The following is a 14,716-nucleotide window of genomic DNA, read 5'->3' as shown; positions in this document are numbered from 1 at the left end:
GACCATCACTTATACTTAGACCCAGTTCTGAACTGGACCTTTTAAAATTTCTACATCTCATTTAAGCCGTATCTTTTATAACTTTATCCTCTTTTATAGAGAGATGTCATTTTACTCTACCTTAAAATCACATATTAGTAAAGATCAATAAGAAACATGGAGTTTACATTTAATTTGGTTCAAAGACTCAAGTTATAAGAATAACACTTCTGTGAAAGAATTTCAGAGATCCTATGACACAAGGAAAGGGTTTTTATTTGTTTTATTCTTAGCTGCAGAAGAATGCTGTAATTTCCTCTTGTCAAATGGGTATAATTCCATTAATATGACCAGGACTTAACCCAAACTGGGAATATTGGGAATCAATATCCTCTTTTTTTTTTTTTTTGCTTAGTCTAAAAACTTTGCATTAATCTTTGACTTTTTTTTTTCACAGTTTGTATTTGATCTGCCAACAAATCTTAACTCTACTTTCAAAATATATTAAAACTCAATCATTTATCTCCACTATCCACTGCTTCCATCCTGTTCCAAGTTACTGCTTTCTCTATCTGAATTACTGCAGTAGCTTCTTAAATGACTTTCCTGTTTTTACCCTTGACCCTCACCCTTCTGTCCTCAAAAGAGAAACTAGAACGATCTAGTTAAAACGGAAATGAGACCATGTCACCCCTCTGCTTTCAACCTTCAGCAGCCCCATCCCAAGCACTATAAAAACCAATCTTTACAGCCTGAAAAGCCCTGTGTAATCTAGCCCACAGTGATTCTTTGATCTTACCTTCTCCCTTTCTTTCCTTCTCTTTGCTTTAGCTGTAAGGGCTGCTTTCAACGTCTTAAACTAGTCAGGTATTGTCCCATCTCAGGGCCTTTGCATTGCTTTTCCTTCTATCTGGGCTGTTCTTTCCCAGGTATTGGCATTTCTAACTCTGTTATTTCTTTTAGGTCCTTACTCAAAATCCATGTCTACCAGTAGGCTTTTCCTGTACCTTATTAAAAATTTCAATACTCTTCCTTTAATTTTATATTTACCTTTGTACCTTTGGTACAATATCAAACATTCTATCTCATGCTGAAAAGCGGACATTTTAATCTGTTTGTCTTCTACCTAGTCCAAGTTCTTAGCACCTTCTAAGAACATAAAAGATTCCCAATAAATATTTGTTGATAGAATGAACAAACAAGTGAATGAATGAATGTGCAAGTCAATAAAAAATCAATCTGTTAGTATTTAAGTTTTTCTCAGCTTGTTAGTTAAAATCTCTGTGGCTATTAAACCATTTACATGATTTAAAAAAAAATTGTTGTATTTGTTATACCTCAATATCAATATTAACTGTCTAGAGAGGATGTAGTATATTATTTTAGATCCTTGATTCTGAGATTTCATTTTGACCTTGAAATCTTTTAGTTAGTGAAACTGGAAGGATGTTCTAGAACTTTTATATGACTTTTGAAAACTCTGCCATGGATTACATTTCTGCTTTTTTTCAGGATTTATTTTAGCTTGTTAAAATATTTTGTGTTAATTATTTTATACTTTCATTTTTATTATGCAAAATTATTCAGAATAAAACATGCATATTCTAAAAAAAAGGGTAACATGCGGACAGTGTTGCAAAACTCCAGGTGGGAGCTGTGACTGTCATGTAAAAATGACATATGTAAAAGTTATAAAATATACAACTGAAGTGTTTGAAGGAGAAAGGTGTCATTTGGGGGAGATTTATTCTCAAAGTCATAAGGAAAAAAATGGGAAGGGATCCCACCTGTTTCTTCTAGAGGTTCTCATTGCATTGCCATGTTTAATGGCAATTTATGTGCTGTATTACAAACAATTTAAATTTTTTAAAAAAAGGCAAGCGCTTACCTTCTGGAAAATAGACCAGTTAGAAAAATGATGCACAGTTGCAGAGTTAAATCTGTTCATTTTGCCATTAGAACCACTGAAGTTCACAAACAGTGAAATGGGAAGGCACATAAAAGAAGTCCTTCTTTTGATTTGCCTGACATATGTAAAAAAAAAATCTTTAAAAATATACACATTTATTCTTTTTCAAGATAAAATTAATCACTAGTAAAAATGCACACATTTTAAGTGTACAATTTCATGACTTTTGACAAATGCACACAGCCACCCATGTGAAGAACAGACATTGCCATCATCCCAGAAAGTATCTTCAAGTCTTTTCCCTGTGAATCTTCTCCTTTATCCAGAGACACATACTTTTTGATTTTTAAAGCTGTTGATTTAGTTTTATATAATATTGTCCTTTGCATTAATGGAACTGTGTTTTATTTTCAGTTTATTCTGCTAAGCATAACGTTTGTTAGACTTATTCATGTTGTGTCTATCAATATATTTTTTATTGCCAAATAATACTCCACTGCATAAACATACTAAAATTTGTCCATTCCCTTCTTGATGGAATTTGAGTTTCCAGTTTTTGCTACTTATGAGTAAAGCTTAGTGAATATGTGTTTATATTTTTTGATAAAAGTCTAGGGACAGAATTTCTAAAACAGAGAACAAGGTCATATTTATAATTTTATAAGAAAGTGTCAAAACTTTCTGCAAAGTCGGGGTATTATTTTATACTTCAAACTATCTATTTATTATCGTTTTTAAAACCAAATAGACTTGTGCCATTTTTAACAGAAGAAGGTCATTTGAGGAGCTTAGATTAGGTGCCAATGTCATGCTTTACATACATTAAGTGGTGTCTGAATACCTACAGTATTTATTTTCTCCTGAGAAAGAAAATTGCCATGTTTCTGATTTTCTGATGATCAGCTATGACACAGAATGTTTTACAAGTCTGCATATCAAAAGAGTAGCTTAATAAGTAAGCTACTTATTAAGTAAGTAATAAAACCACCCACTTCATAAATAAGAAGATAAGGAAGTTCTAGGGGCTTCCCTGGTGGCTCAGTGATAAAGAATCCACTTACCAATGCAAGGGACACAGTTTCCATCCTTGGTTAGGGAAGACCCCGCATGCCTCAGGACAGCTAAACCTGAGCACCACAACGACTGAACCAGTGCTCTGGAGCCCCTGCTGCACAACAGGAGAATCCACCACAAGGAGAAACCCACACACTGGAGCTGGAGAGTAAGCCCTGCTCTCCACACCTGGAGAAGGTCTGCATGCAGCACCAAAGATCCAGAGCAACCAGAAATAAATAAATAAATCTTTTAAAAATAAATAAAAATACAACTTTACTGGAAAAAGGAAGAAAGTTATAAACTATGGCTATCCTAGAAATTAGTAAGTCTGCTTATAATTTGAGCTCACCATTTCAGTTTTCCCCCCAACTTGTATGTGTGTCTAAATAGATCTATGTAACAGTCTTTATTATTTGTGCTTCTAGGCACTTCTCTAAATTCATTACAGGGTGGATATCACATCCATTCCCTGAATAAACAAAACTCTTCTCCCGTAGGATGCAAGCAGCAGTCTTAAAACCATCTTAATTACATATATGTAAAAAAAAATAAATCCTTAAATAATCTGCTTGTCCCCCCTGTGCAGGGGCCAGGCTAATCTTCTCTGTACTGTTTCAGTTTTAGTAGATGTGCTCCCTATTAAACTTTTAAAATTCACCAAGCCCAAAATATATTGTGACAAACCACCTTTAATTTTTCCCACCCACATTTTATAGATTTTAATATTCTAGGTTTTTCACTCATCAAAAAATTTTTAAGAGTTTTATTTAACATCTTAAAGAGCATAAAAATTTCTGAAACCCCTCTACCTCTTTGAAAAAAGGAGTTATATTTTGAAAGAAGTTTAAGAGGAGCTCCATTCTAGAAGAACTTAAAATCAGTTCTGAATTTACTGTCTAGAATACCAGGCAAAAATCCATCATCCTCAACCTTTACAGTAGGTTGTGAAGCTAAAAGTAAGCTTCCTAAAATGCATGTACTTTCACAATCCTATTCTTATTGAAAATGTTTTTTCTCAGAAACATACTTGTGTTTGAGAAAAAACAACTACAGGGCAAAAATTTTTTAGAGGAAGTTGAAAACAGGTACCATGGAAAATATTATTATTGATTTTCTTTTTTATAAATGTGTTTGGCAGTGAATGTGAACTGAGCTGTCCAGTGTAAGCATCCAGAAAATTTTCCCCCATTGGTAATATAGTAGAGTTCTCTTTCAGTAAACATTTGCTTTCGAAAATCATAAAACGTCAGTTTTGGCCAACTGCATCAGTCCTTATTCTGCCATCTGTAAAAAATTTAGTCTTTGCCTTTTTGAATGACCCTTTAAAAATATACAAGACCTAATTCTATCCTTTACTCTCATAAAACTTCCATTGGACTCCAGCGGGAACATTTTAAAGTTAAGTTCTGAGGAGTAAGGACATTTCATAATGCCTTCTTGTGAGAACTTCCCCGGCAGAACTTGGCCAACTCATTCCTCCTGTGAGTGTTCTATGATATTACAAATTTTAGAGCTTCAAAATAGACTCTATCCTTAAAGCACTTATGCTTGTTGCAGATAGATATACACGCACATACATCCACACACACACGCATATGTATACATATTTATCTATCTCAATGTGACCATAAAACTCTAATGTGATGAACATCCGAAGTGGTTGACTCTTGGTACAACTTTGTCCGTCATTCATTGATCAGTAGGTAGGTTTGTTCTTGCTACCTTACCTGTGCTTTTCTAGTGCTTTATTGTAAAAATGAACAAACAAAAAATATTTTATGGATAGTTAGTGTGTGCCAGAGCTAACCTAAAATTCTACATACATTATTTCACTTACTTTTGTGAAGTAGGAATTATCATTCCTGATTCACTGAGGAGAAATAGGATGGCTAAAAATCTACTGAGACTCAAACAGCAGAGCTAGTATCTCTGACTGCAAAGCCAAAGCCCTGGGTCTTAACTGCTGCCTACTTTGCATTATATTGTACTGTTCTTTATACACCCTTTTTAAAACAAACAAAGGGAAGGTCATTGTTTTGAGGGGCCTTGTTTACTTACCTGTCTCTCTAATGAGGACTGACCAGTTTGAGACAGGGTTCTTGTCTTCTTTATCTTTATATTGCTAAAGAAAGATCCGTAGAAATTTAATAAATACATCTTAAATTTAAAAGTTATCTTTCCGATTTAGATTTCACGCCCTGGTGGTGCAGATGTTAAAGCATCTGCCTGCCATGTGGGAGACTTGGGTTCGATCCCTGGATCGGGAAGATCCACTGGAGAAGGAAATGGCAACCCACTCCAGTATTCTTGCCTGGAGAATCCCATGGACGGAGGAGCTTGGTGGGCTACAGTCCACGGGTTGCAAAGAGTCGGACACGACTGAGCGACTTCACTTTCACTTTCACTATGATAGAAAATATAACCCCCCAAATGTCATTCTCAAATCCCAGCATTCAGAAATAACTGAATAAAATTTGATAAATGAGTGAAATCCAAAAAAATATTAGAAACACTTATAGTCTACTTTTGTTTCTAATACATTTGCGTAACAATGGCACACTGTAAGTATTTAATTACTTGATATTAATTAAGCATGGTTAGGGCAGGATGGCTGAAGACTATCATAAAGCTGGTAGATGAAAAAGAGGGAAACAACAAATGTTTCAATGATAAAAGTATTTTAATATTACAATATAAACTTCCGGAAGTAGTAGTTTATTTGAGAATATACATATTTAAGTAAATTCATTTGGAACTCTTAAACTGATCAGAGATATATCAATAGATGAATGGATAAAGAAGTTGTACCATATATACAGACAAACACACTGGAATATTACTTAGCCATAAAAAATGAAATTTTGTTATTTGTGACAGCCTGGATGAACCTAGAGGGTATTATGTTAAGTGAAAGAAGATAGAGAAAGACAAATAGCATATGATCTCACATATATGTGGAATATAAAAACAAAACAAAAAAGACAGACTCATAGATACAGAAAACAAACCAGTGATTGCCAGAGGGGAGGGGGCTGGGGGATATATGGAATAGGTAAATGAGATTGAGATACAAACTTCCATCCTTACAATAAGTAAGTCACAGGAACGTAAGGTACAGCACAGGAAATACAGTCAATAATATAGTAATTCAGTAGGTGGGCAGATTGTAAGTAGATCTATCATGGTGATCTCTTGTAATGTATAAAAAAATTAAATCACTATGTTGTATTCCTGAAACTAACGTGATATTGTATGTCAATTATGACTCAACAAAATTACCTCAGATGAGAAACACATCTCAGGACTAACAAAAAAACAAAAAACAAAAAACTTTTTGTCTGTATGCTGCCTAAATAAGACCTTATGTAAGTGCTGTAATTAAAAGCAGTTTATTGGTGAAAGTCTAGCCCCTAGTGGACAGGACTGTCTGGTACACACCCACATACCAAACTAGTTAGGAACAGCATGAAGAGACACCTGCTTAAAGCTCAAGGGTTTCAGAATGAAATAGTCTTCAAGACTCTTGATGTTCGTATTTTGTTCTTTTATCTTTAATTCATAAAAGAGGCCAAAATTTTATATCTGGCTTATTAGCGCTTCATAGTATTTCAATGAATACTAAGACTTTTCGACTCCAGTCTCAATTATTTTTTTCAAGCAGTGGTTTTCTTGGCTTCTTGGAGAGTGAAAGAATAAAATTTCTTTCCTTCCCTTCCCTTCCTCCCCTTGTTCTGTTCTTTTCACTATTAATAGCTAACATTTAGGCAAAATCCCACGGATAGAGGAGCCTGGTAGGCTGCAGTCCATGGGGTCGCTGAGGGTCCGACACGACTGAGCGACTTCCCTTTCACTTTTCACTTTCCTGCATTGGAGAAGGAAATGGCAACCCACTCCAGTGTTCTTGCCTGGAGAATCCCAGAGACAGGGGAGCCTGGTGGGCTGCCGTCTGTGGGGTCGCACAGAGTGGGACATGACTGAAGTGACTTAGCAGCAGCAGTAGCAGCAATAGGCAACATTACTCTTTTCTTTGAGGATAGATTTAGGTTACACTTATAACTTTATACCCAACACACACACACAGACACATACCCACACATCATAAGTCATCTATTTCTTTAAAAATTAAAAGTACTCTATAGTTACTTTTCTCTTTTATGAGTAACTATGAAATGTGTAAAAAGAGATAAGAATACAAAAATTAAACACTCAAATAAAATAGAGATGAACATACTTTTGTGAATGAAATAACACCTGATATATAGTATCCAGTCAGAAAGCTGTGTTTCTTAAGCTTACAAAATGCTTTTCATTGTAAGTCTTGTCACTAAACATACTCTGTGATTCAGGGAAGCTATAATTAGATTTCTCTAATCATCCTGATGATCTTAGATGTTTGCTTAGTTTTAAAAACTAAACCCAGAAAGACTGAATTTACATTTCAAATATATATTTCAGTATAGCCAATTCTACTCTGTGTGTTCCAGGGCTTATGGAAGAAATCAGTTAGCTGTATAACACTCAGAACTTTTGTCAATGACACGCAAAAAATTAGAAATCTGATAAAATGGTAGCACTGTTTCATACATATTAAGTGGTTAAGAAATACATAAATGATTCACCTTGAAATAAAACCTGATGTTTGCTTGTGGGTGTCAGAAGGGTTGTAGCTTGCGAGTTACTGTGAAGTGGTACAATGAGAATTATCTGAAATCAGATGGCAAGTTCTAATAACAGATGTGAATGGGTGTGGCTCATAACCCAGGCTGGTGAACTGAGGTAGCTGGCAGATGTTTGAGTGTGTTTATGTATTTCTGTGTAGTTTGGATCAACTGGGTGTGTTTTCTGCATTCATCCAGTGTGATTCATGGACAAAATGGTGGAGAAGCAAACATTAAATTTTCCTTATCTTCAAATTGTCTCTACTATGTCAAATGTATCAGAACAAATCCCCATTTTCCAAACAATAGCACAGCTGACTGTATTCTTGAAGACCTAAAATAGAAGAAAAATGACTCATTTGAAATGAGAACTATTTAATGTTTAAGAAATGGTATGAGTCTGTCATACAGAGTGAAGTAAATGGACACGTGGACTCAGTAGGAGGGAGGGTGGGATGAACTGGAAGAGTCGCATTAACATATATACACTACTATGTGTGAAATAGATAGCTAATGGGAAGCTTCTGTGTAGCCCAAGATTTCTGCTCGGTGCTCTGTGATGACCTAGAGGGGTTGGATGGGGTGGGCTGAGAGCGAGGCTCAAGACGGAGGGGTATGTGTACATATAGTTGATTCATGTTGCTGTACAGCAGAAACTAACACAACATTGTAAAACAATTATACTCCAATAATAGAAAAGAATTTGTATGAAACATGGTTTATAAGCAGTTGTAGGTTTTATTAGCTCCTGTGTAGGTATAGGTTTTGGATGCTATCATCATTGGCACAATTAAATTCATTTATTCCATGCTGCTTTAAGTCGTTTTGTGGGTTTGGTACCATGAGAGTTAAGCAGCAATGGTTTTTAGTTCTCTGGAGTTTATGCTTCCTAAAACTCAGCAGAAATCTATTGGGGAAAATGGACTGCAGACATTTTTAAAATTTTAGTTGTTATAGATGTAAAGATGGAACACATAATTTAGATAATAAAGGGAAGGTGGATTTGTCCCTTTGGGGAGTTGGAATTAGTTTTATCAGTGTTAAAATTTTAGATGACTAAAAACAGAAATTTTAAATGGATTTCCAAGTTATAAAAATATAACTATCCATTATTCAGTGCATGTGGTCAAAATAAAATACCATAAAAGAACACTTGATTTTCTCCCCCATATTTATACTTAAGTTCTGAATTCGATAAATCAGTACCCAGATAGCTTCAAAGCCAAAACCCAGAATCATTCTTAATCTCCATCTATCTCTCATCTCCACCTTCACATCCATCCCAAACCTGGCAGCTCTACCTCTAAAATACAGTCAGAATCTGCCCATTTCCACTGTTAGAATCATCTCTCACCTGACTAGCCTCTCAGCAACTCTGTGTTCCTCTTTTTTCTCTTCTATAACCCATTCTCTGCCCAGATGCTAAGGTTACTGTTTAGAATTATAAATTAGACCATATCCTTCCTCATGCTAACCTTCCAATGGCTTCTCATCTTATTTATAATAAACTCTAAGTTTAACCAGTGTCTACAAGGCTCTAAATAATCTTTAGAGCCTTAATCTGGCTCTTATTGTATCTTTGACATCACTTCCCATTTTTGGTTCCTGCCACACACAACTTCTGTGTAGCTGAAACCCTTGTGTTATAAGAAAATTCTATTAGCTACCTTATTTCACACATTGTAGTGTATATATGTTAATGCTACTCTTCCAGTCCATCCCACCCGCCCCTCCCCGCCTACTGTGTGGCCTTCTTTCTGCTCCTTGACACCAGCTCTTCCCTCTGCTGGAAAGTAGTCAACTTAGTTTTCACAGAACAATCTTCTTACTCAGAGCTCAGCTTCCCTACCATGAGCTCGCCCCTGTATCCACCTATTGAATCACCCCATTTTATTTTCCACACCTCTATTACTTTATGTATTTTCTTGATCATTTTGTTTGTATATGTGTTTGTATTTTCTCTAGAACTAATGTTGCATGGGAGGTTAGCTTTCTTGGTCAGTATAATATCCCTGGTATATCTTCTAATGCATGACACTTGGGTACTTAATATATACTTGTGAAATGAATGAATTGAGGTTGAAAAGATAGATGGGGATTTTTTCCATAAAAAATAATCAGAGTTTGTGTTTTATAATGTAAATGATATCAGACTTTAAAAAGTAGTATTGAACCTATGTGGTTACTTCAACCTAATTAATAAGAATTAATGATGGTTAAGCACTCAAAGATGACTTATGTGTCCAACACACTCTCCTAACTCTTTTTTTTTTCATATATCAACTCATTTAATTCTTACAATTACTCTTTTGAGGTAAGCATTATGATCCCAAATCTAAAAGATGGGAAAATTGTGTTCCCAGGGTGTTGCAGGCGGTAGGATTGGGATCTGAACCTAGGCAGTTCTACTAGAAAGTCAGTTGGCTCAGCCATTGTGCTATCTCCATAGAAAGGGCTTCTGATCATGTAGTAAGTCATGCTTTCTTACTATGTAGGCTACTGCTTGGCACCTAGTACAGCCCAGAACCTCTAAGGTTTTTTTTGTTTGTTTGTTTGCTTGTTTGTTTAAGTATAAAAAGGCTAACAATCAGTTGAATATAAGAACTATTACACACAAACTATGACACACAAACACAATAGCAAAGAAAAGAGAGAAAATGATTTTACTGTCCTCTTAAAAGAACCTTAAATATGAAGCAATATATTGATCAGCAATATATGGATTTTTTTTTTTTTTTTTGGTAAATAACCAGTCAAGCTTACTCTGGATCAGGCATTGACTATCTTTTTTTTTTTTTTTTTTAATCTGACTTATAGTATTAGGAAAGACATCTGGAAAGTGGCTTGAAATTTGTTTTAGAACTCATGATGCCAACCTTACTAGAGGCTAACAGTGCAGAAACAAAACAAACAAGCATGCAAAACCACTGTGACTTTCAGGAAGTACAGTAGAAGGAAAGTACTGGATAGAAACACATCTCTGATTGACAAAGGAATGCCAAAGCCTGGGGAGGAACTAGAATCTACTGAGTCAAAGCACAGTGCAAGGAATCAGAGGATAAAACTCTTGTCTTTCTACTTCAGCTTACAATAAGCCAACTGTATGTTTGAATCTCAGTTATGAAATATGTGAACAGTAATATTGTATTACACTTAACAGCTTCCTGTGTGGAATAGGACACTGGAGTAGGTATCCTCTTAGAGAATATTCTAACTTTCATGGACATGATGATAATATTTTGTGGCTCAGAAGCAAAGGAATGGAAAAACAGCTATGAGATTAATGTGAACAGAATTGGCAAAGGATATACACTAACTCTTCAAGTGGGTGAAGCCTTGAGATGGAGAATTAATCTTTATTTGCAGGCAAAATTCATGTATAAAAGTAATGGGAGAAACCCACTAACAACTTCTGGGGCTGTAGAATTATAAAACTGTGTACCAGGTGTTTTGTCTTGTTCTTTTAATTTCAAAATTTAAGATTGCAAAGAGACAATAAAATGTGTTTTAATATATCTTCATTTCCTGCTTTACTAGAGTTTTAGACCTAAGGAATTAAATTCATCATAAGAAATTAAATACCGAAAAATTTGACATTATTCTACACCGGTTTCATATTAGCAAATGAATTATTATCCCCACTGAATGGAAATGTGGAGATAAACTACTCTGCAGATAAAGGAAGGGAATACTTAAAAATTTTCCTGGTATGTTGAGGAGATGGCACTTTGAGAGTTTAAAATGTGGAATAGAGGGAGATATCCAACTTTGGCATATGGCCAAGGAGCTTCTAAAAATAGTAATTCATGAATTCATTTTTTAATTATTCCCCGACCTACACTTTTCTATGATCTTTTCCTATTTTACCTAAAATTTTAATAACATTTACAAACCACATTCTGTTTTGAGGAGAAAAAGATAAGAACTCAGTAGTATGGAAAGAAGATGGCAGCTATAGAAAGCATTCAGTTCAGGTCAGTTCAGTCGCTCAGTCACGTCCAGCTCTTTGCAACACCATGGACCACAGCACGCCAGGCCTCCCTGTCCATCATCAACTCCCGGAGTTTACTCAAACTATGTCCATGGAGTCAGTGATGCCATCCAATCATGTCATCCTCTGTCATCCCCTTCTTCTGCTGCCCTCAATCTTTCCCACGATCAGGGTATTTTCAAATGAGTCAGCTCTTTCCATCAGGTGGCCAAAGGATTGGAGTTTCAGCTTCAACATCAGTCCTTCCAATGAACGCTCAGGACTGATCTCCTTTAGGATGGACTGGTTGGATCTCCTTGCAGTCCAAGGGACTCTCAAGAGTCTTCTCCAACAACCACAGTCCAAAAGCATCAATTCTTTGGCACACAGCTTTCTTTATTATTTATTTATTTATTTCTATTATTTTATTTTATTTTTTTACTTTACAATACTGTATTGATTTTACCATACATCAACATGAATCTACCACTGGTGTACATAAGTTCCCACTCCTGAACCCCCCTCCCACCTCCCTTCCCATACCATCCCTCTGGGTTAATCCAGTGCACCAACCCCAAGCATCCTATATCCTGCATCGAACCTAGACTGGTGATTCTTTTCTTATATGATATTATACATGTTTCAATGCCATTCTCCCAAATCATCCCACTCTCTCCCTCTCCCACAGAGTCAAAAAGTCTGTTCTGTACATCTTCGTCTCTTTTGCTGTCTCGCATACAGGGTGATCTTTACCATCTTTCTAAATTCCATGTATATGTGTTAGTATACTGTATCGGTGTTTTTCTTTCTGGCTTACTTCACTCTGTATAATCGGCTCCAGTTTCATTCACCTCATTAGAACTGATTCAAATGTATTCTTTTTGATGGCTGAGTAATACTCCATTGTGTATATGGACCACAGCTTTCTTATCCATTCATTTTCAGCTTTCTTTACAGTCCAACTCTCTCACCATACATGACTACTGGAAAGACCATAGCCTTGACTAGATAGATGGACCTTTGTTGGCAAAGTAATGTCTCTGGTTTTGAATATGCTATCTAGGTTGGTCATAACTTTCCTTCCAAGGAGTAAGGGTTTTTTAATTTCATGGCTGCAATCACCATCTGCAGTGATTTTGGAGCCCCAAAAAATAAAGTCTGACACTGTTTCCACTGTTTCCCCATCTAATTCCCATGAAGTGATGGGACCTGATGCCATGATCTTCATTTTCTGAATGTAGAACTTTAAGCCAACTTTGTCACGTTCCTCTTTCAGTTTCATCAAGAGGCTCTTTAGTTCCTCTTCACTTTCTGCCATAAGGGTGGTGTCATCTGCATATCTGAGGTTATTGATATTTCTCCCAGCAATCTTAATTCCAGCTTGTGCTTTCTCCAGCCCAGCATTTTTCATGATGTACTCTGCATATAAGTTAAATAAGCAGGGTGACAATATACAGCCTTGATGTACTCGTTTCCTGATTTGGAACCAGTCTGTTGTTCCATGTCCAGTTCTAACTGTTCCTTCCTGACCTGCATACAGATTTCTCAAGAGGCAGATTAGGTGGTCTGGTATTCCCATCTCTTTCAGAATTTTCCACAGTTTCTTGTGATCCACACAGTCAAAGGCTTTGGCATAGTCAATAAAGCAGAAATAGATGTTTTTCTGGAACTCTCTTGCTTTTTCCATGATCCAGCGGATGTTGGCAATGTGATCTCTGGTTTCTCTGCCTTTTCTAAAACCAGCTTGAACATCAGAGAGTTCACAGTTCACGTATTGTTGAAGCCTGCCTTTGAGAATTTTGAGCATTACTTTACTAGCATGTGAGATGAGTGCAATTGTGCGATAGTTTGAGCATTCTTTGGCATTGCATTTCTTTGGGATTGGAATGAAAAGTGACCTTTTCCAGTCCTGTGGCCACTGCTGAGTTTTCCAAATGTGCTGGCATAATGAGTGCAGCACTTTCACAGCATCATCTTTCAGGATTTGAAATAGCTCAACTGGAATTCCATCACCTCCACTAGCTTTGTTTGTAGGGATGCTTCCTAAGGCCCACTTGACTTCATATTCCAGGATGTCTGGCTCTAGGTGAGTGATCACACCATCGTGATTATCTGGGTCTTGAAGATCTTTTTTGTACAGTTCTTCTGTGTATTCTTGCCACCTCTTCTTAATATCTTCTGCTTCTGTTAGGTCCAGACCATTTCTGTCCTTTATCGAGCCCATCTTTGCATGAAATGTTCCCTTGGTATCTCTAATTCTCTGGAAGTGATCTCTGGCCTTTCCCATTCTATTATTTTCCTCTATTTCTTTGCACTGATCACTTAGGAAGGCTTTCTTATCTCTCCTTGCTATTCTTTGGAACTCTGCATTCAAATGTGTATATCTTTCCTTTTCTCCTTTGCTTTTGCTTCTCTTCTTTTTGGATTTCCCTGGTGGCTCAGATGGTAAAGCGTCTGTCTACAATGTGGGAGACCTGGGTTTGAGCCCTGGGTTGGGAAGATCCCCTGGAGAAGGAAATGGCAATCCACTCCAGTACTATTGCCTGGAAAATCCATGGACAGAGGAGCCTGGTAGGCTAGAGTCTATGGGGTTGGAAAGAGTCGGACATGACTGAGTGACTTTACTTTCTCTTCTTTTCACAGCTATTTCTAAGGCCTCCTCAGACAGTCATTTTGTTTTGTAAATTCCTTTTTTTAAAATTTAAATTTATTTATTTTAATTGGAGGCTAATTACTTTACAATATTGTATTGGTTTTGCTTTTTTTGCATTTCTTTCTCTTGGGGATGGTCTTGATCCCTGTCTCCTGTACAGTGTCACGAACCTCCTTCCATAGTTCATCAGGCACTCTATCTCTCAGATCTAGTCCCTTAAATCTATTTGTCGCTTCCACTGTATAATCATAAGGTATTTGATTTAGGTCATACCTGAATGGTCCAGTGGTTTTCCCCACTTTCTTCAATTTAAGTCTGAATTTTGCCATTAGGAGTTCATGATCTGAGACACAGTCAGCTCCCAGTCTTGTTTTTGTGGCTGTATAAGCTTATCCGTCTTTGGCTGCAAAGAATAGGATCAATCTGATTTCAGTGTTGGCCATCTGGTAATGTCCATGTGTAGAGTCTTCTCTTGTGTTGTTGGAGGAGGG

General features: G+C 36.4%; 1 non-coding gene across 1 annotated transcript; it reads right to left on the bottom strand.

The window, feature by feature from the left end:
- Positions 1-3,484: 3,484 nt before the first annotated feature.
- LOC114112464 (U6 spliceosomal RNA) lies at positions 3,485-3,589 on the bottom strand. Its single transcript, XR_003587859.2, has one exon. It is a non-coding gene; the product is annotated as a U6 spliceosomal RNA (small nuclear RNA).
- Positions 3,590-14,716: the final 11,127 nt, after the last annotated feature.

This window comes from Ovis aries, chromosome 2, assembly GCF_016772045.2.
Source record: "Ovis aries strain OAR_USU_Benz2616 breed Rambouillet chromosome 2, ARS-UI_Ramb_v3.0, whole genome shotgun sequence".
Classification (NCBI taxonomy): domain Eukaryota; kingdom Metazoa; phylum Chordata; class Mammalia; order Artiodactyla; family Bovidae; genus Ovis; species Ovis aries.
The sequence above is the reverse complement of the archived record's forward strand: the minus strand, read 5'-3'. Positions and strand labels throughout refer to the sequence as shown.